The following is a 22682-nucleotide window of genomic DNA, read 5'->3' on the forward strand; positions in this document are numbered from 1 at the left end:
TTTTGAAAATTGCGAAAATTTTCGCCGAAAATACAAAGAGGTTAACCTTCCTTTTTTTTTGACCAAAAAATTTTTCGTCTCAGAATTGATTCGTATGACTCTTTCCCGACCAATTGGACCCCAAGGAACTCAGGAAACGCAGCAAAAGGAGCGTGGGATCAACGGGAGAGAAGATACGAAGAAAAAAGCACCTGCTGAAAAATGTCGAAAATTCGGGTTCTCGTTTTTTGGCTGTAACTTTCGATGCGTTGATCGCAGCGTATTGGGACTGCGCCCAGTCGATTTCTCTCGCGAAATTACGTCGGAATAGTGCCACAATTAATTTATTCTAGCACTTTTCAGAATCGCGAAAATTTTCGCCAATAATACGAAGGGGTTAACCTTCCTTTTTTTTTGACCGAAAAATTTTTCGTCTCAGAATTGATTCGTATGACTCTTTCCCGACCAATTGGACCCCGAGGAACTCAGAAAACGCAGCAAAAGGAGCGTGGGATCAACGGGAGAGAAGATACGAGGAAAAAAGCACCTGCCGAAAAATGTCGACAATTCAGGTTCTCGTTTTTTGGCTGTAACTTTCGATGCGTTGATCGCAGCGTATTGGGACTGCGCCCAGTCGATTTCTCTCGCAAAATTACGTCGGAATGGTGCCACAATTAATTTATTCTAGCACTTTTCAGAATCGCGAAAATTTTCGCTAAAAATACAAAGGGGTTAACCTTTCTTTTTTTTTGACCGAAAAATTTTTCGTCTCAGAATTGATTCGTATGACTCTTTCCCGACCAATTGGACCCCAAGGACCTCAGAAAAACCTGCAAAAGGAGCGTGGGATCAACGGGAGAGACGATGCGAGCAAAAAAGCACCTGCTGAAAAATGTCGAAAATTCAGGTTTTCGTTTTTTGGCTGTAACTTTCGATGCGTTGATCGCAGCGTATTGAGACTGCGCCCAGTCGATTTCTCTCGCAAAATTACGTCGGAATAGTGCCACAATTAGGTTATTCCAGCACTTTTGAAAATTGCGAAAATTTTCGCCGAAAATACAAAGGGGTTAACCTTCCTTTTTTTTTGACCAAAAAATTTTTTGTCTCAGAATTGATTCGTATGACTCTTTCCCGACCAATTGGACCCCAAGAAACTCAGAAAACGCAGCAAAAGGAGCGTGGGATCAACGGGAGAGAAGATACGAAGAAAAAAGCACCTGCTGAAAAATGTCGAAAATTCGGGTTCTCGTTTTTTGGCTGTAACTTTCGATGCGTTGATCGCAGCGTATTGGGACTGCGCCCAGTCGATTTCTCTCGCAAAATTACGTCGGAATAGTGCCACAATTAATTTATTCCAGCACTTTTGAAAATCGCGAAAATTTTCGCCAAAAATACAAAGGGGTTAACCTTCCTTTTTTTTTAAATGAAAAATTTTTCGTCTCAAAATTGATTCGTATGACTCTTTCCTGACCAATTGGACCCCATGGAACTCAGAAAACGCAGTAAAGGAGCGTGGGATCAACGGGAGAGAAGATACGAGGAAAAAAGCACCTGCCGAAAAATGTCGAAAATTCAGGTTCTCGTTTTTTGGCTGTAACTTTCGATGCGTTGATCGCAGCGTATTGAGACTGCGCCCAGTCGATTTCCCTCGCAAAATTACGTCGGAATAGTGCCACAATTAATTTATTCCAGCACTTTTGAAAATTGCGAAAATTTTCGCCGAAAATACAAAGGGGTTACCCTTCCTTTTTTTTTGACCAAAAAATTTTTCGTCTCAGAATTGATTCGTATGACTCTTTCCCGACCAATTGGACCCCAAGGAACTCAGAAAACGCAGCAAAAGGAGCGTGGGATCAACGGGAGAGAAGATACGAAGAAAAAAGCACCTGCTGAAAAATGTCGAAAATTCGGGTTCTCGTTTTTTGGCTGTAACTTTCGATGCGTTGATCGCAGCGTATTGGAACTGCGCCCAGTCGATTTCTCTCGCAAAATTACGTCGGAATAGTGCCACAATTAATTTACCAGCACTTTTGAAAATCGCGAAAATTTTCGCCAAAAATACTAAGGGGTTAACCTTCCTTTTTTTTTGACCGAAAAATTTTTCGTCTCAGAATTGATTCGTTTGACTCTTTCCCGACCAATTGGACCCCAAGGACCTCAGAAAACGCAGCAAAAGTAGCGTGGGATCAACGGGAAAGAAGATCCGAGGAAAAAAGCACCTGCCGAAAAATGTCGAAAATTCAGGTTCTCGTTTTTTGGCTGTAACTTTCGATGCGTTGATCGCAGCGTATTGGGACCGCGCCCAGTCGATTTCTCTCGCAAAATTACGTCGGAATAGTGCCACAATTAATTCATTCCAGCACTTTTGAAAATCGCGAAAATTTTCGCCAAAAATACAAAGGGGTTAACCTTCCTTTTTTTTTGACTGAAAAATTTTTCGTCTCAGAATTGATTCGTATGACTCTTTCCCGACCAATTGGACCCCAAGGAACTCAGAAAACGCAGCAAAAGGAGCGTGGGATCAACGGGAGAGAAGATACGAGGAGAAAAGCACCTGCCGAAAAATGTCGACAATTCAGGTTCTCGTTTTTTGGCTGTAACTTTCGATGCGTTGATCGCAGCGTATTGGGACTGCGCCCAGTCGATTTCTCTCGCAAAATTACGTCGGAATAGTGCCACAATTAATTTATTCCAGCACTTTTGAAAATCGCGAAAATTTTCGCCAAAAATACAAAGGGGTTAACCTTCCTTTTTTTTTGACTAAAAAATTTTTCGTCTCAGAATTGATTCGTATGACTCTTTCCCGACCAATTGGACCCCATGGAACTCAGAAAACGCAGTAAAGGAGCGTGGGATCAACGGGAGAGAAGATACGAGGAAAAAAGCACCTGCTGAAAAATGTCGAAAATTCAGGTTCTCGTTTTTTGGTTGTAACTTTCGATGCGTTGATCGCAGCGTATTGGGACTGCGCCCAGTCGATTTCTCTCGCAAAATTACGTCGGAATAGTGCCACAATTAATTTATTCTAGCACTTTTCAGAATCGCGAAAATTTTCGCCAAAAATACAAAGGGGTTAACCTTCCTTTTTTTTTGACCGAAAAATTTTTCGTCTCAGAATTGATTCGTATGACTCTTTCCCGACCAATTGGACCCCAAGGACCTCAGAAAACGCAGCAAAAGGAGCGTGGGATCAACGGGAGAGAAGATACGAGGAAAAAAGCACCTGCCGAAAAATGTCGAAAATTCAGGTTCTCGTTTTTTGGCTGTAACTTTCGATGCGTTGATCGCAGCGTATTGAGACTGCGCCCAGTCGATTTCTCTCGCAAAATTACGTCGGAATAGTGCCACAATTAATTTATTCCAGCACTTTTGAAAATTGCGAAAATTTTCGCCGAAAATACAAAGAGGTTAACCTTCCTTTTTTTTTGACCAAAAAATTTTTCGTCTCAGAATTGATTCGTATGACTCTTTCCCGACCAATTGGACCCCAAGGAACTCAGGAAACGCAGCAAAAGGAGCGTGGGATCAACGGGAGAGAAGATACGAAGAAAAAAGCACCTGCTGAAAAATGTCGAAAATTCGGGTTCTCGTTTTTTGGCTGTAACTTTCGATGCGTTGATCGCAGCGTATTGGGACTGCGCCCAGTCGATTTCTCTCGCGAAATTACGTCGGAATAGTGCCACAATTAATTTATTCTAGCACTTTTCAGAATCGCGAAAATTTTCGCCAATAATACGAAGGGGTTAACCTTCCTTTTTTTTTGACCGAAAAATTTTTCGTCTCAGAATTGATTCGTATGACTCTTTCCCGACCAATTGGACCCCGAGGAACTCAGAAAACGCAGCAAAAGGAGCGTGGGATCAACGGGAGAGAAGATACGAGGAAAAAAGCACCTGCCGAAAAATGTCGACAATTCAGGTTCTCGTTTTTTGGCTGTAACTTTCGATGCGTTGATCGCAGCGTATTGGGACTGCGCCCAGTCGATTTCTCTCGCAAAATTACGTCGGAATGGTGCCACAATTAATTTATTCTAGCACTTTTCAGAATCGCGAAAATTTTCGCTAAAAATACAAAGGGGTTAACCTTTCTTTTTTTTTGACCGAAAAATTTTTCGTCTCAGAATTGATTCGTATGACTCTTTCCCGACCAATTGGACCCCAAGGACCTCAGAAAAACCTGCAAAAGGAGCGTGGGATCAACGGGAGAGACGATGCGAGCAAAAAAGCACCTGCTGAAAAATGTCGAAAATTCAGGTTTTCGTTTTTTGGCTGTAACTTTCGATGCGTTGATCGCAGCGTATTGAGACTGCGCCCAGTCGATTTCTCTCGCAAAATTACGTCGGAATAGTGCCACAATTAGGTTATTCCAGCACTTTTGAAAATTGCGAAAATTTTCGCCGAAAATACAAAGGGGTTAACCTTCCTTTTTTTTTGACCAAAAAATTTTTTGTCTCAGAATTGATTCGTATGACTCTTTCCCGACCAATTGGACCCCAAGAAACTCAGAAAACGCAGCAAAAGGAGCGTGGGATCAACGGGAGAGAAGATACGAAGAAAAAAGCACCTGCTGAAAAATGTCGAAAATTCGGGTTCTCGTTTTTTGGCTGTAACTTTCGATGCGTTGATCGCAGCGTATTGGGACTGCGCCCAGTCGATTTCTCTCGCAAAATTACGTCGGAATAGTGCCACAATTAATTTATTCCAGCACTTTTGAAAATCGCGAAAATTTTCGCCAAAAATACAAAGGGGTTAACCTTCCTTTTTTTTTAAATGAAAAATTTTTCGTCTCAAAATTGATTCGTATGACTCTTTCCTGACCAATTGGACCCCATGGAACTCAGAAAACGCAGTAAAGGAGCGTGGGATCAACGGGAGAGAAGATACGAGGAAAAAAGCACCTGCCGAAAAATGTCGAAAATTCAGGTTCTCGTTTTTTGGCTGTAACTTTCGATGCGTTGATCGCAGCGTATTGAGACTGCGCCCAGTCGATTTCCCTCGCAAAATTACGTCGGAATAGTGCCACAATTAATTTATTCCAGCACTTTTGAAAATTGCGAAAATTTTCGCCGAAAATACAAAGGGGTTACCCTTCCTTTTTTTTTGACCAAAAAATTTTTCGTCTCAGAATTGATTCGTATGACTCTTTCCCGACCAATTGGACCCCAAGGAACTCAGAAAACGCAGCAAAAGGAGCGTGGGATCAACGGGAGAGAAGATACGAAGAAAAAAGCACCTGCTGAAAAATGTCGAAAATTCGGGTTCTCGTTTTTTGGCTGTAACTTTCGATGCGTTGATCGCAGCGTATTGGAACTGCGCCCAGTCGATTTCTCTCGCAAAATTACGTCGGAATAGTGCCACAATTAATTTACCAGCACTTTTGAAAATCGCGAAAATTTTCGCCAAAAATACTAAGGGGTTAACCTTCCTTTTTTTTTGACCGAAAAATTTTTCGTCTCAGAATTGATTCGTTTGACTCTTTCCCGACCAATTGGACCCCAAGGACCTCAGAAAACGCAGCAAAAGTAGCGTGGGATCAACGGGAAAGAAGATCCGAGGAAAAAAGCACCTGCCGAAAAATGTCGAAAATTCAGGTTCTCGTTTTTTGGCTGTAACTTTCGATGCGTTGATCGCAGCGTATTGGGACCGCGCCCAGTCGATTTCTCTCGCAAAATTACGTCGGAATAGTGCCACAATTAATTCATTCCAGCACTTTTGAAAATCGCGAAAATTTTCGCCAAAAATACAAAGGAGTTAACCTTCCTTTTTTTTTGACTGAAAAATTTTTCGTCTCAGAATTGATTCGTATGACTCTTTCCCGACCAATTGGACCCCGAGGAACTCAGAAAACGCAGCAAAAGGAGCGTGGGATCAACGGGAGAGAAGATACGAGGAAAAAAGCACCTGCCGAAAAATGTCGAAAATTCAGGTTCTCGTTTTTTGGCTGTAACTTTCGATGCGTTGATCGCAGCGTATTGAGACTGCGCCCAGTCGATTTCTCTCGCAAAATTACGTCGGAATAGTGCCACAATTAATTTATTCCAGCACTTTTGAAAATTGCGAAAATTTTCGCCGAAAATACAAAGAGGTTAACCTTCCTTTTTTTTTGACCAAAAAATTTTTCGTCTCAGAATTGATTCGTATGACTCTTTCCCGACCAATTGGACCCCAAGGAACTCAGGAAACGCAGCAAAAGGAGCGTGGGATCAACGGGAGAGAAGATACGAAGAAAAAAGCACCTGCTGAAAAATGTCGAAAATTCGGGTTCTCGTTTTTTGGCTGTAACTTTCGATGCGTTGATCGCAGCGTATTGGGACTGCGCCCAGTCGATTTCTCTCGCAAAATTACGTCGGAATAGTGCCACAATTAATTTATTCTAGCACTTTTCAGAATCGCGAAAATTTTCGCCAATAATACGAAGGGGTTAACCTTCCTTTTTTTTTGACCGAAAAATTTTTCGTCTCAGAATTGATTCGTATGACTCTTTCCCGACCAATTGGACCCCGAGGAACTCAGAAAACGCAGCAAAAGGAGCGTGGGATCAACGGGAGAGAAGATACGAGGAAAAAAGCACCTGCCGAAAAATGTCGACAATTCAGGTTCTCGTTTTTTGGCTGTAACTTTCGATGCGTTGATCGCAGCGTATTGGGACTGCGCCCAGTCGATTTCTCTCGCAAAATTACGTCGGAATAGTGCCACAATTAATTTATTCTAGCACTTTTCAGAATCGCGAAAATTTTCGCCAATAATACAAAGGGGTTAAACCTTCCTTTTTTTTTAACCGAAAAATTTTTCGTCTCAGAATTGATTCGTATGACTCTTTCCCGACCAATTGGACCCCAAGGACCTCAGAAAACGCAGCAAAAGGAGCGTGGGATCAACGGGAGAGAAGATACGAGGAAAAAAGCACCTGCCGAAAAATGTCAAAAATTCAGGTTCTCGTTTTTTGGCTGTAACTTTCGATGCGTTGATCGCAGCGTATTAAGACTGCGCCCAGTCGATTTCTCTCGCAGAATCACGTCGGAATAGTGCCACAATTAATTTATTCCAGCACTTTTGAAAATTGTGAAAATTTTCGCCGAAAATACAAAGGGGTTAACCTTCCTTTTTTTTTGACCAAAAAATTTTTCGTCTCAGAATTGATTCGTATGACTCTTTCCCGACCAATTGGACCCCAAGGAACTCAGGAAACGCAGCAAAAGGAGCGTGGGATCAACGGGAGAGAAGATACGAGGGAAAAAGCACCTGCTGAAAAATGTCGAAAATTCAGGTTCTCGTTTTTTGGCTGTAACTTTCGATGCGTTGATCGCAGCGTATTGGGACTGCGCCCAGTCGATTTCTCTCGCAAAATTACGTCGGAATAGTTCCACAATTGATTTATTCTAGCACTTTTCAGAATCGCGAAAATTTTCGCTAAAAATACAAAGGGGTTAACCTTTCTTTTTTTTTGACCGAAAAATTTTTCGTCTCAGAATTGATTCGTATGACTCTTTCCCGACCAATTGGACCCCAAGGACCTCAGAAAAACCTGCAAAAGGAGCGTGGGATCAACGGGAGAGACGATGCGAGCAAAAAAGCACCTGCTGAAAAATGTCGAAAATTCAGGTTCTCGTTTTTTGGCTGTAACTTTCGATGCGTTGATCGCAGCGTATTAAGACTGCGCCCAGTCGATTTCTCTCGCAGAATCACGTCGGAATAGTGCCACAATTAATTTATTCCAGCACTTTTGAAAATTGCGAAAATTTTCGCCGAAAATACAAAGGGGTTAACCTTCCTTTTTTTTTGACCAAAAAATTTTTTGTCTCAGAATTGATTCGTATGACTCTGTCCCGACCAATTGGACCCCAAGAAACTCAGAAAACGCAGCAAAAGGAGCGTGGGATCAACGGGAGAGAAGATACGAAGAAAAAAGCACCTGCTGAAAAATGTCGAAAATTCGGGTTCTCGTTTTTTGGCTGTAACTTTCGATGCGTTGATCGCAGCGTATTGGGACTGCGCCCAGTCGATTTCTCTCGCAAAATTACGTCGGAATAGTGCCACAATTAATTTATTCCAGCACTTTTGAAAATCGCGAAAATTTTCGCCAAAAATACTAAGGGGTTAACCTTCCTTTTTTTTTAAATGAAAAATTTTTCGTCTCAGAATTGATTCGTATGACTCTTTCCCGACCAATTGGACCCCAAGGAACTCAGAAAACGCAGCAAAAGGAGCGTGGGATCAACGGGAGAGAAGATACGAAGAAAAAAGCACCTGCTGAAAAATGTCGAAAATTCGGGTTCTCGTTTTTTGGCTGTAACTTTCGATGCGTTGATCGCAGCGTATTGAGACTGCGCCCAGTCGATTTCCCTCGCAAAATTACGTCGGAATAGTGCCACAATTAATTTATTCCAGCACTTTTGAAAATTGCGAAAATTTTCGCCGGAAATACTAAGGGGTTAACCTTCCTTTTTTTTTGACCGAAAAATTTTTCGTCTCAGAATTGATTCGTTTGACTCTTTCCCGACCAATTGGACCCCAAGGACCTCAGAAAACGCAGCAAAAGTAGCGTGGGATCAACGGGAAAGAAGATCCAAGGAAAAAAGCACCTGCCGAAAAATGTCGAAAATTCAGGTTCTCGTTTTTTGGCTGTAACTTTCGATGCGTTGATCGCAGCGTATTGGGACCGCGCCCAGTCGATTTCTCTCGCAAAATTACGTCGGAATAGTGCCACAATTAATTTATTCCAGCACTTTTGAAAATCGCGAAAATTTTCGCCAAAAATACAAAGGGGTTAACCTTCCTTTTTTTTTGACTGAAAAATTTTTCGTCTCAGAATTGATTCGTATGACTCTTTCTCGACCACTTGGACCCCAAGGAACTCAGAAAACGCTGCAAAAGGAGCGTGGGATCAACGGGAGAGACGATGCGAGCAAAGAAGCACCTGCTGAAAAATGTCGAAAATTCGGGTTCTCGTTTTTTGGCTGTAACTTTCGATGCGTTGATGGCAGCGTATTGGAACTGCGCCTAATCGATTTCTCTCGCAAAATTACGTCGGAATAGTGCCACAATCACTTTATTCTAGCACTTTTCAGAATCGCGAAAATTTTCGCCAATAATACGAAGGGGTTAACCTTCCTTTTTTTTTGACCGAAAAATTTTTCGTCTCAGAATTGATTCGTATGACTCTTTCCCGACCAATTGAACCCCGAGGAACTCAGAAAACGCAGCAAAAGGAGCGTGGGATCAACGGGAGAGAAGATACGAGGAAAAAAGCACCTGCCGAAAAATGTCGACAATTCAGGTTCTCGTTTTTTGGCTGTAACTTTCGATGCGTTGATCGCAGCGTATTGGGACTGCGCCCAGTCGATTTCTCTCGCAAAATTACGTCGGAATAGTGCCACAATTAATTTATTCTAGCACTTTTCAGAATCGCGAAAATTTTCGCCAAAAATACAAAGGGGTTAAACCTTCCTTTTTTTTTGACCGAAAAATTTTTCGTCTCAGAATTGATTCGTATGACTCTTTCCCGACCAATTGGACCCCAAGGACCTCAGAAAACGCAGCAAAAGGAGCGTGGGATCAACGGGAGAGAAGATACGAGGAAAAAAGCACCTGCCGAAAAATGTCGAAAATTCAGGTTCTCGTTTTTTGGCTGTAACTTTCGATGCGTTGATCGCAGCGTATTGGGACTGCGCCCGGTCGATTTCTCTCGCAAAATTACGTCGGAATAGTGCCACAATTAATTTATTCCAGCACTTTTGAAGATCGCGAAAATTTTCGCCAAAAATACTAAGGGGTTAACCTTCCTTTTTTTTTGACCGAAAAATTTTTCGTCTCAGAATTGATTCGTTTGACTCTTTCCCGACCAATTGGACCCCAAGGACCTCAGAAAACGCAGCAAAAGTAGCGTGGGATCAACGGGAAAGAAGATCCGAGGAAAAAAGCACCTGCCGAAAAATGTCGAAAATTCAGGTTCTCGTTTTTTGGCTGTAACTTTCGATGCGTTGATCGCAGCGTATTGGGACCGCGCCCAGTCGATTTCTCTCGCAAAATTACGTCGGAATAAGGCCACAATTAATTTATTCCAGCACTTTTGAAAATCGCGAAAATTTTCGCCAAAAATACAAAGGGGTTAACCTTCCTTTTTTTTTGACTGAAAAATTTTTCGTCTCAGAATTGATTCGTATGACTCTTTCTCGACCACTTGGACCCCAAGGAACTCAGAAAACGCTGCAAAAGGAGCGTGGGATCAACGGGAGAGACGATGCGAGCAAAGAAGCACCTGCTGAAAAATGTCGAAAATTCGGGTTCTCGTTTTTTGGCTGTAACTTTTGATGCGTTGATGGCAGCGTATTGGAACTGCGCCCAATCGATTTCTCTCGCAAAATTACGTCGGAATAGTGCCACAATTAATTTATTCTAGCACTTTTCAGAATCGCGAAAATTTTCGCCAATAATACGAAGAGGTTAACCTTCCTTTTTTTTTGACCGAAAAATTTTTCGTCTCAGAATTGATTCGTATGACTCTTTCCCGACCAATTGGACCCCGAGGAACTCAGAAAACGCAGCAAAAGGAGCGTGGGATCAACGGGAGAGAAGATACGAGGAAAAAAGCACCTGCCGAAAAATGTCGACAATTCAGGTTCTCGTTTTTTGGCTGTAACTTTCGATGCGTTGATCGCAGCGTATTGGGACTGCGCCCAGTCGATTTCTCTCGCAAAATTACGTCGGAATAGTGCCACAATTAATTTATTCCAGCACTTTTGAAAATCGCGAAAATTTTCGCCAAAAATACAAAGGGGTTAACCTTCCTTTTTTTTTGACCGAAAAATTTTTCGTCTCAGAATTGATTCGTATGACTCTTTCCCGACCAATTGGACCCCAAGGAACTCAGAAAACGCTGCAAAAGGAGCGTGGGATCAACGGGAGAGACGATGCGAGCAAAGAAGCACCTGCTGAAAAATGTCGAAAATTCGGGTTCTCGTTTTTTGGCTGTAACTTTCGATGCGTTGATCGCAGCGTATTGGGACTGCGCCCAGTCGATTTCTCTCGCAAAATTACGTCGGAATAGTGCCACAATTAATTTATTCCAGCACTTTTGAAAATCGCGAAAATTTTCGCCAAAAATACAAAGGGGTTAACCTCCCTTTTTTTTTGACCAAAAAATTTTTCGTCTCAGAATTGATTCGTATGACCTTTCCCGACCAATTGGACCCCAAGGACCTCAGAAAACGCAGCAAAAGGAGCGCGGGATCAACGGGAGAGAAGATACGAGGAAAAAAGCACCTGCCGAAAAATGTCGAAAATTCAGGTTCTCGTTTTTTGGCTGTAACTTTCGATGCGTCGATCGCAGCGTATTGGGACCGCGCCCAGTCAATTTCTCTCGCAAAATTACGTCGGAATAGTGCCACAATTAATTTATTCCAGCACTTTTGAATATCGCGAAAATTTTCGCCAAAAATGCAAAGGGGTTAACCTTCCTTTTTTTTTGACCAAAAAATTTTTCGTTTCAGAATTGATTCGTATGACTCTTTCCCGACCAATTGGACCCCAAGGAACTCAGAAAACGCTGCAAAAGGAGCGTGGGATCAACGGGAGAGACGATGCGAGCAAAGAAGCACCTGCTGAAAAATGTCGAAAATTCGGGTTCTCGTTTTTTGGCTGTAACTTTCGATGCGTTGATCGCAGCGTATTGGGACTGCGCCCAGTCGATTTCTCTCGCAAAATTACGTCGGAATAGTGCCACAATTAATTTGTTCCAGCACTTTTGAAAATCGCGAAAATTTTCGCCAAAAATACAAAGGGGTTAACCTTCCTTTTTTTTTGACTGAAAAATTTTTCGTCTCAGAATTGATTCGTATGACTCTTTCTCGACCAATTGGACCCCAAGGAACTCAGAAAACGCTGCAAAAGGAGCGTGGGATCAACGGGAAAGACGATGCGAGCAAAGAAGCACCTGCTGAAAAATGTCGAAAATTCGGGTTCTCGTTTTTTGGCTGTAACTTTCGATGCGTTGATCGCAGCGTATTGGGACTGAGCCCAATCGATTTCTCTCGCAAAATGACGTCGGAATAGTGCCACAATTAATTTATTCTAGCACTTTTCAGAATCGCGAAAATTTTCGCCAAAAATACAAAGGGGTTAACCTTCCTTTTTTTTTGGCCGAAAAATTTTTCGTCTCAGAATTGATTCGTATGACTCTTTCCCGACCAATTGGACCCCAAGGAACTCAGAAAACGCAGCAAAAGGAGCGTGGGATCAACGGGAGAGAAGATACGAGGAAAAAAGCACCTGCCGAAAAATGTCGAAAATTTAGGTTCTCGTTTTTTGGCTGTAACTTTCGATGCATTGATCGCAGCGTATTGGGACTGCGCCCAGTCGATTTCTCTCGCAAAATTACGTCGGAATAGTGCCACAATTAATTTATTCCAGCACTTTTGAAAATCGCGAAAATTTTCGCCAAAAATACAGAGGGGTTAACTTTCCTTTTTTTTTGACCAAAAAATTTTTCGTCCCAGAATTGATTCGTATGACTCTTTCCCGACCAATTGGACCCCAAGAAACTCAGAAAACGCTGCAAAAGGAGCGTGGGATCAACGGGAGAGACGATGCGAGCAAAAAAGCACCTGCTGAAAAATGTCGCGAATTCCGGTTTTCGTTTTTTGGCTGTAACTTTCGATGCGTTGATGGCAGCGTATTGGAACTGCGCCCAGTCGATTTCTCTCGCAAAATTACGTCGGAATAGTGCCACAATTAATTTATTCTAGCACTTTTCAGAATCGCGAAAATTTTCGCCAAAAATACAAAGGGGTTAAACCTTCCTTTTTTTTTGACCGAAAAATTTTTCGTCTCAGAATTGATTCGTATGACTCTTTCCCGACCAATTGGACCCCAAGGACCTCAGAAAACGCAGCAAAAGGAGCGTGGGATCAACGGGAGAGAAGATACGAGGAAAAAAGCACCTGCCGAAAAATGTCGAAAATTCAGGTTCTCGTTTTTTGGCCGTAACTTTCGATGCGTTGATCGCAGCGTATTGAGACTGCGCTTAGTCGATTTCTCTCGCTAAATCACGTCGGAATAAGGCCACAATTAATTTATTCCAGCACTTTTGAAAATCGCGAAAATTTTCGCCAAAAATACAAAGGGGTTAACCTTCCTTTTTTTTTGACTGAAAAATTTTTCGTCTCAGAATTGATTCGTATGACTCTTTCTCGACCACTTGGACCCCAAGGAACTCAGAAAACGCTGCAAAAGGAGCGTGGGATCAACGGGAGAGACGATGCGAGCAAAGAAGCACCTGCTGAAAAATGTCGAAAATTCGGGTTCTCGTTTTTTGGCTGTAACTTTTGATGCGTTGATGGCAGCGTATTGGAACTGCGCCCAATCGATTTCTCTCGCAAAATTACGTCGGAATAGTGCCACAATTAATTTATTCTAGCACTTTTCAGAATCGCGAAAATTTTCGCCAATAATACGAAGAGGTTAACCTTCCTTTTTTTTTGACCGAAAAATTTTTCGTCTCAGAATTGATTCGTATGACTCTTTCCCGACCAATTGGACCCCGAGGAACTCAGAAAACGCAGCAAAAGGAGCGTGGGATCAACGGGAGAGAAGATACGAGGAAAAAAGCACCTGCCGAAAAATGTCGACAATTCAGGTTTTCGTTTTTTGGCTGTAACTTTCGATGCGTTGATCGCAGCGTATTGGGACTGCGCCCAGTCGATTTCTCTCGCAAAATTACGTCGGAATAGTGCCACAATTAATTTATTCTAGCACTTTTCAGAATCGCGAAAATTTTCGCCAAAAATACAAAGGGGTTAAACCTTCCTTTTTTTTTGACCGAAAATTTTTCGTCTCAGAATTGATTCGTATGACTCTTTCCCGACCAATTGGACCCCAAGGACCTCAGAAAAACCTGCAAAAGGAGCGTGGGATCAACGGGAGAGACGATGCGAGCAAACAAGCACCTGCTGAAAAATGTCGAAAATTCAGGTTTTCGTTTTTTGGTTGTAACTTTCGATGCGTTGATCGCAGCGTATTGGGACTGCGCCCAGTCGATTTCTCTCGCAAAATTACGTCGGAATAGTGCCACAATTAATTTATTTCAGCACTTTTGAAAATCGCGAAAATTTTCGCCAAAAATACAAAGGGGTTAACCTTCCTTTTTTTTTGACCAAAAAATTTTTCGTCTCAGAATTGATTCGTATGACTCTTTCCCGACCAATTGGACCCCAAGGACCTCAGAAAACGCAGCAAAAGGCGCGTGGGATCAACGGGAGAGAAGATACGAGGAAAAAAGCACCTGCCGAAAAATGTCGAAAATTCAGGTTCTCGTTTTTTGGCTGTAACTTTTGATGCGTTGATCGCAGCGTATTGGGACTGCGCCCAGTCGATTTCTCTCGCAAGATTACGTCAGAATAGTGCCACAATTAATTTATTCCAGCACTTTTGAAAATCGCGAAAATTTTTGCCAAAAATACAAAGGGGTTAACCTCCCTTTTTTTTTGACAAAAAAATTTTTCGTCTCAGAATTGATTCGTATGACTCTTTCCCGACCAATTGGACCCCAAGGACCTCAGAAAACGCAGCAAAAGGAGCGCGGGATCAACGGGAGAGAAGATACGAGGAAAAAAGCACCTGCCGAAAAATGTCGAAAATTCAGGTTCTCGTTTTTTGGCTGTAACTTTCGATGCGTTGATCGCAGCGTATTGGGACGGCGCCCAGTCGATTTCTCTCGCAAAATTACGTCGGAATAGTGCTACAATTAATTTATTCCAGCACTTTTGAAAATCGCGAAAATTTTCGCCAAAAATACAAAGGGGTTAACCTTCCTTTTTTTTTGACCGAAAAATTTTTCGTCTCAGAATTGATTCGTATGACTCTTTCCCGACCAATTGGACCCCAAGGAACTCAGAAAACGCTGCAAAAGGAGCGTGGGATCAACGGGAGAGACGATGCGAGCAAAGAAGCACCTGCTGAAAAATGTCGAAAATTCGGGTTCTCGTTTTTTGGCTGTAACTTTCGATGCGTTGATCGCAGCGTATTGGGACTGCGCCCAGTCGATTTCTCTCGCAAAATTACGTCGGAATAGTGCCACAATTAATTTATTCCAGCACTTTTGAAAATCGCGAAAATTTTCGCCAAAAATACAAAGGGGTTAACCTCCCTTTTTTTTTGACCAAAAAATTTTTCGTCTCAGAATTGATTCGTATGACCTTTCCCGACCAATTGGACCCCAAGGACCTCAGAAAACGCAGCAAAAGGAGCGCGGGATCAACGGGAGAGAAGATACGAGGAAAAAAGCACCTGCCGAAAAATGTCGAAAATTCAGGTTCTCGTTTTTTGGCTGTAACTTTCGATGCGTCGATCGCAGCGTATTGGGACCGCGCCCAGTCAATTTCTCTCGCAAAATTACGTCGGAATAGTGCCACAATTAATTTATTCCAGCACTTTTGAATATCGCGAAAATTTTCGCCAAAAATACAAAGGGGTTAACCTTCCTTTTTTTTTGACCAAAAAATTTTTCGTTTCAGAATTGATTCGTATGACTCTTTCCCGACCAATTGGACCCCAAGGAACTCAGAAAACGCTGCAAAAGGAGCGTGGGATCAACGGGAGAGACGATGCGAGCAAAGAAGCACCTGCTGAAAAATGTCGAAAATTCGGGTTCTCGTTTTTTGGCTGTAACTTTCGATGCGTTGATCGCAGCGTATTGGGACTGCGCCCAGTCGATTTCTCTCGCAAAATTACGTCGGAATAGTGCCACAATTAATTTGTTCCAGCACTTTTGAAAATCGCGAAAATTTTCGCCAAAAATACAAAGGGGTTAACCTTCCTTTTTTTTTGACTGAAAAATTTTTCGTCTCAGAATTGATTCGTATGACTCTTTCTCGACCAATTGGACCCCAAGGAACTCAGAAAACGCTGCAAAAGGAGCGTGGGATCAACGGGAAAGACGATGCGAGCAAAGAAGCACCTGCTGAAAAATGTCGAAAATTCGGGTTCTCGTTTTTTGGCTGTAACTTTCGATGCGTTGATCGCAGCGTATTGGGACTGAGCCCAATCGATTTCTCTCGCAAAATGACGTCGGAATAGTGCCACAATTAATTTATTCTAGCACTTTTCAGAATCGCGAAAATTTTCGCCAAAAATACAAAGGGGTTAACCTTCCTTTTTTTTTGGCCGAAAAATTTTTCGTCTCAGAATTGATTCGTATGACTCTTTCCCGACCAATTGGACCCCAAGGAACTCAGAAAACGCAGCAAAAGGAGCGTGGGATCAACGGGAGAGAAGATACGAGGAAAAAAGCACCTGCCGAAAAATGTCGAAAATTTAGGTTCTCGTTTTTTGGCTGTAACTTTCGATGCATTGATCGCAGCGTATTGGGACTGCGCCCAGTCGATTTCTCTCGCAAAATTACGTCGGAATAGTGCCACAATTAATTTATTCCAGCACTTTTGAAAATCGCGAAAATTTTCGCCAAAAATACAAAGGGGTTAACTTTCCTTTTTTTTTGACCAAAAAATTTTTCGTCCCAGAATTGATTCGTATGACTCTTTCCCGACCAATTGGACCCCAAGAAACTCAGAAAACGCTGCAAAAGGAGCGTGGGATCAACGGGAGAGACAATGCGAGCAAAAAAGCACCTGCTGAAAAATGTCGCGAATTCCGGTTTTCGTTTTTTGGCTGTAACTTTCGATGCGTTGATGGCAGCGTATTGGAACTGCGCCCAGTCGATTTCTCTCGCAAAATTACGTCGGAATAGTGCCACAATTAATTTATTCTAGCACTTTTCAGAATCGCGAAAATTTTCGCCAAAAATACAAAGGGGTTAAACCTTCCTTTTTTTTTGACCGAAAAATTTTTCGTCTCAGAATTGATTCGTATGACTCTTTCCCGACCAATTGGACCCCAAGGACCTCAGAAAACGCAGCAAAAGGAGCGTGGGATCAACGGGAGAGAAGATACGAGGAAAAAAGCACCTGCCGAAAAATGTCGAAAATTCAGGTTCTCGTTTTTTGGCTGTAACTTTTGATGCGTTGATCGCAGCGTATTGGGACTGCGCCCAGTCGATTTCTCTCGCAAAATTACGTCAGAATAGTGCCACAATTAATTTATTCCAGCACTTTTGAAAATCGCGAAAATTTTTGCCAAAAATACAAAGGGGTTAACCTCCCTTTTTTTTTGACAAAAAAATTTTTCGTCTCAGAATTGATTCGTATGACTCTTTCCCGACCAATTGGACCCCAAGGACCTCAGAAAACGCAGCAAAAGGAGCGCGGGATCAACGGGAGAGAAGATACGAGGAAAAAAGCACCTGCCGAAAAATGTCGAAAATTCAGGTTCTCGTTTTTTGGCTGTAACTTTCGATGCGTTGATCGCAGCGTATTGGGACGGCGCCCAGTCGATTTCTCTCGCAAAATTACGTCGGAATAGTGCTACAATTAATTTATTCCAGCACTTTTGAAAATCGCGAAAATTTTCGCCAAAAATACAAAGGGGTTAACCTTCCTTTTTTTTTGACCGAAAAATTTTTCGTCTCAGAATTGATTCGTATGACTCTTTCCCGACCAATTGGACCCCAAGGAACTCAGAAAACGCTGCAAAAGGAGCGTGGGATCAACGGGAGAGACGATGCGAGCAAAGAAGCACCTGCTGAAAAATGTCGAAAATTCGGGTTCTCGTTTTTTGGCTGTAACTTTCGATGCGTTGATCGCAGCGTATTGGGACTGCGCCCAGTCGATTTCTCTCGCAAAATTACGTCGGAATAGTGCCACAATTAATTTATTCCAGCACTTTTGAAAATCGCGAAAATTTTCGCCAAAAATACAAAGGGGTTAACCTCCCTTTTTTTTTGACCAAAAAATTTTTCGTCTCAGAATTGATTCGTATGACCTTTCCCGACCAATTGGACCCCAAGGACCTCAGAAAACGCAGCAAAAGGAGCGCGGGATCAACGGGAGAGAAGATACGAGGAAAAAAGCACCTGCCGAAAAATGTCGAAAATTCAGGTTCTCGTTTTTTGGCTGTAACTTTCGATGCGTCGATCGCAGCGTATTGGGACCGCGCCCAGTCAATTTCTCTCGCAAAATTACGTCGGAATAGTGCCACAATTAATTTATTCCAGCACTTTTGAATATCGCGAAAATTTTCGCCAAAAATACAAAGGGGTTAACCTTCCTTTTTTTTTGACCAAAAAATTTTTCGTTTCAGAATTGATTCGTATGACTCTTTCCCGACCAATTGGACCCCAAGGAACTCAGAAAACGCTGCAAAAGGAGCGTGGGATCAACGGGAGAGACGATGCGAGCAAAGAAGCACCTGCTGAAAAATGTCGAAAATTCGGGTTCTCGTTTTTTGGCTGTAACTTTCGATGCGTTGATCGCAGCGTATTGGGACTGCGCCCAGTCGATTTCTCTCGCAAAATTACGTCGGAATAGTGCCACAATTAATTTGTTCCAGCACTTTTGAAAATCGCGAAAATTTTCGCCAAAAATACAAAGGGGTTAACCTTCCTTTTTTTTTGACTGAAAAATTTTTCGTCTCAGAATTGATTCGTATGACTCTTTCTCGACCAATTGGACCCCAAGGAACTCAGAAAACGCTGCAAAAGGAGCGTGGGATCAACGGGAAAGACGATGCGAGCAAAGAAGCACCTGCTGAAAAATGTCGAAAATTCGGGTTCTCGTTTTTTGGCTGTAACTTTCGATGCGTTGATCGCAGCGTATTGGGACTGAGCCCAATCGATTTCTCTCGCAAAATGACGTCGGAATAGTGCCACAATTAATTTATTCTAGCACTTTTCAGAATCGCGAAAATTTTCGCCAAAAATACAAAGGGGTTAACCTTCCTTTTTTTTTGGCCGAAAAATTTTTCGTCTCAGAATTGATTCGTATGACTCTTTCCCGACCAATTGGACCCCAAGGAACTCAGAAAACGCAGCAAAAGGAGCGTGGGATCAACGGGAGAGAAGATACGAGGAAAAAAGCACCTGCCGAAAAATGTCGAAAATTTAGGTTCTCGTTTTTTGGCTGTAACTTTCGATGCATTGATCGCAGCGTATTGGGACTGCGCCCAGTCGATTTCTCTCGCAAAATTACGTCGGAATAGTGCCACAATTAATTTATTCCAGCACTTTTGAAAATCGCGAAAATTTTCGCCAAAAATACAAAGGGGTTAACTTTCCTTTTTTTTTGACCAAAAAATTTTTCGTCCCAGAATTGATTCGTATGACTCTTTCCCGACCAATTGGACCCCAAGAAACTCAGAAAACGCTGCAAAAGGAGCGTGGGATCAACGGGAGAGACGATGCGAGCAAAAAAGCACCTGCTGAAAAATGTCGCGAATTCCGGTTTTCGTTTTTTGGCTGTAACTTTCGATGCGTTGATGGCAGCGTATTGGAACTGCGCCCAGTCGATTTCTCTCGCAAAATTACGTCGGAATAGTGCCACAATTAATTTATTCTAGCACTTTTCAGAATCGCGAAAATTTTCGCCAAAAATACAAAGGGGTTAAACCTTCCTTTTTTTTTGACCGAAAAATTTTTCGTCTCAGAATTGATTCGTATGACTCTTTCCCGACCAATTGGACCCCAAGGACCTCAGAAAACGCAGCAAAAGGAGCGTGGGATCAACGGGAGAGAAGATACGAGGAAAAAAGCACCTGCCGAAAAATGTCGAAAATTCAGGTTCTCGTTTTTTGGCCGTAACTTTCGATGCGTTGATCGCAGCGTATTGAGACTGCGCCCAGTCGATTTCTCTCGCTAAATCACGTCGGAATAGTGCCACAATTAATTTATTCCAGCACTTTTGAAAATTGTGAAAATTTTCGCCGAAAATACAAAGGGGTTAACCTTCCTTTTTTTTTGACCAAAAAATTTTTCGTCTCAGAATTGATTCGTATGACTCTTTCCCGACCAATTGGACCCCAAGGACCTCAGAAAACGCAGCAAAAGGAGCGTGGGATCAACGGGAGAGAAGATACGAGGAAAAAAGCACCTGCCGAAAAATGTCGAAAATTCAGGTTCTCGTTTTTTGGCTGTAACTTTCGATGCGTTGATCGCAGCGTATTGAGACTGCGCCCAGTCGATTTCTCTCGCAAAATCACGTCGGAATAGTGCCACAATTAATTTATTCCAGCACTTTTGAAAATTGTGAAAATTTTCGCCGAAAATACAAAGGGGTTAACCTTCCTTTTTTTTTGACCAAAAAATTTTTCGTCTCAGAATTGATTCGTATGACTCTTTCCCGACCAATTGGACCCCAAGGACCTCAGAAAACGCAGCAAAAGGAGCGTGGGATCAACGGGAGAGAAGATACGAGGAAAAAAGCACCTGCCGAAAAATGTCGAAAATTCAGGTTCTCGTTTTTTGGCTGTAACTTTCGATGCGTTGATCGCAGCGTATTGAGACTGCGCCCAGTCGATTTCTCTCGCAAAATCACGTCGGAATAGTGCCACAATTAATTTATTCCAGCACTTTTGAAAATTGTGAAAATTTTCGCCGAAAATACAAAGGGGTTAACCTTCCTTTTTTTTTGACCAAAAAATTTTTCGTCTCAGAATTGATTCGTATGACTCTTTCCCGACCAATTGGACCCCAAGGAACTCAGGAAACGCAGCAAAAGGAGCGTGGGATCAACGGGAGAGAAGATACGAGGAAAAAAGCACCTGCTGAAAAATGTCGAAAATTCAGGTTCTCGTTTTTTGGCTGTAACTTTCGATGCGTTGATCGCAGCGTATTGGGACTGCGCCCAGTCGATTTCTCTCGCAAAATTACGTCGGAATAGTTCCACAATTGATTTATTCTAGCACTTTTCAGAATCGCGAAAATTTTCGCTAAAAATACAAAGGGGTTAACCTTTCTTTTTTTTTGACCGAAAAATTTTTCGTCTCAGAATTGATTCGTATGACTCTTTCCCGACCAATTGGACCCCAAGGACCTCAGAAAAACCTGCAAAAGGAGCGTGGGATCAACGGGAGAGACGATGCGAGCAAAGAAGCACCTGCTGAAAAATGTCGAAAATTCAGGTTTTCGTTTTTTGGTTGTAACTTTCGATGCGTTGATCGCAGCGTATTGGGACTGCGCCCAGTCGATTTCTCTCGCAAAATTACGTCGGAATAGTGCCACAATTAATTTATTCCAGCACTTTTGAAAATCGCGAAAATTTTCGCCAAAAATACAAAGGGGTTAACCTTCCTTTTTTTTTAAATGAAAAATTTTTCGTCTCAAAATTGATTCGTATGACTCTTTCCTGACCAATTGGACCCCATGGAACTCAGAAAACGCAGTAAAGGAGCGTGGGATCAACGGGAGAGAAGATACGAGGAAAAAAGCACCTGCTGAAAAATGTCGAAAATTCAGGTTCTCGTTTTTTGGTTGTAACTTTCGATGCGTTGATCGCAGCGTATTGGGACTGCGCCCAGTCGATTTCTCTCCCAAAATTACGTCGGAATAGTGCCACAATTAATTTATTCTAGCACTTTTCAGAATCGCGAAAATTTTCGCCAAAAATACAAAGGGGTTAACCTTCCTTTTTTTTTGACCGAAAAATTTTTCGTCTCAGAATTGATTCGTATGACTCTTTCCCGACCAATTGGACCCCAAGGACCTCAGAAAACGCAGCAAAAGTAGCGTAGGATCAACGGGAGAGAAGATACGAGGAAAAAAGCACCTGCCGAAAATTCAGGTTCTCGTTTTTTGGCTGTAACTTTCGATGCGTTGATCGCAGCGTATTGAGACTGCGCCCAGTCGATTTCCCTCGCAAAATTACGTCGGAATAGTGCCACAATTAATTTATTCCAGCACTTTTGAAAATTGCGAAAATTTTCGCCGAAAATACAAAGGGGTTACCCTTCCTTTTTTTTTGACCAAAAAATTTTTCGTCTCAGAATTGATTCGTATGACTCTTTTCCGACCAATTGGACCCCAAGGACCTCAGAAAACGCAGTAAAGGCGCGTGGGATCAACGGGAGAGAAGATACGAGGAAAAAAGCACCTGCTGAAAAATGTCGAAAATTCAGGTTCTCGTTTTTTGGCTGTAACTTTCGATGCGTTGATCGCAGCGTATTGGGACTGCGCCCAGTCGATTTCTCTCGCAAAATTACGTCGGAATAGTTCCACAATTGATTTATTCTAGCACTTTTCAGAATCGCGAAAATTTTCGCTAAAAATACAAAGGGGTTAACCTTTCTTTTTTTTTGACCGAAAAATTTTTCGTCTCAGAATTGATTCGTATGACTCTTTCCCGACCAATTGGACCCCAAGGACCTCAGAAAAACCTGCAAAAGGAGCGTGGGATCAACGGGAGCGACGATGCGAGCAAAGAAGCACCTGCTGAAAAATGTCGAAAATTCAGGTTTTCGTTTTTTGGTTGTAACTTTCGATGCGTTGATCGCAGCGTATTGGGACTGCGCCCAGTCGATTTCTCTCGCAAAATTACGTCGGAATAGTGCCACAATTAATTTATTCCAGCACTTTTGAAAATCGCGAAAATTTTCGCCAAAAATACAAAGGGGTTAACCTTCCTTTTTTTTTAAATGAAAAATTTTTCGTCTCAAAATTGATTCGTATGACTCTTTCCTGACCAATTGGACCCCATGGAACTCAGAAAACGCAGTAAAGGAGCGTGGGATCAACGGGAGAGAAGATACGAGGAAAAAAGCACCTGCTGAAAAATGTCGAAAATTCAGGTTCTCGTTTTTTGGTTGTAACTTTCGATGCGTTGATCG

Source organism: Neodiprion pinetum, chromosome 4, assembly GCF_021155775.2.
Source record: "Neodiprion pinetum isolate iyNeoPine1 chromosome 4, iyNeoPine1.2, whole genome shotgun sequence".
Lineage (NCBI taxonomy): Eukaryota > Metazoa > Arthropoda > Insecta > Hymenoptera > Diprionidae > Neodiprion > Neodiprion pinetum.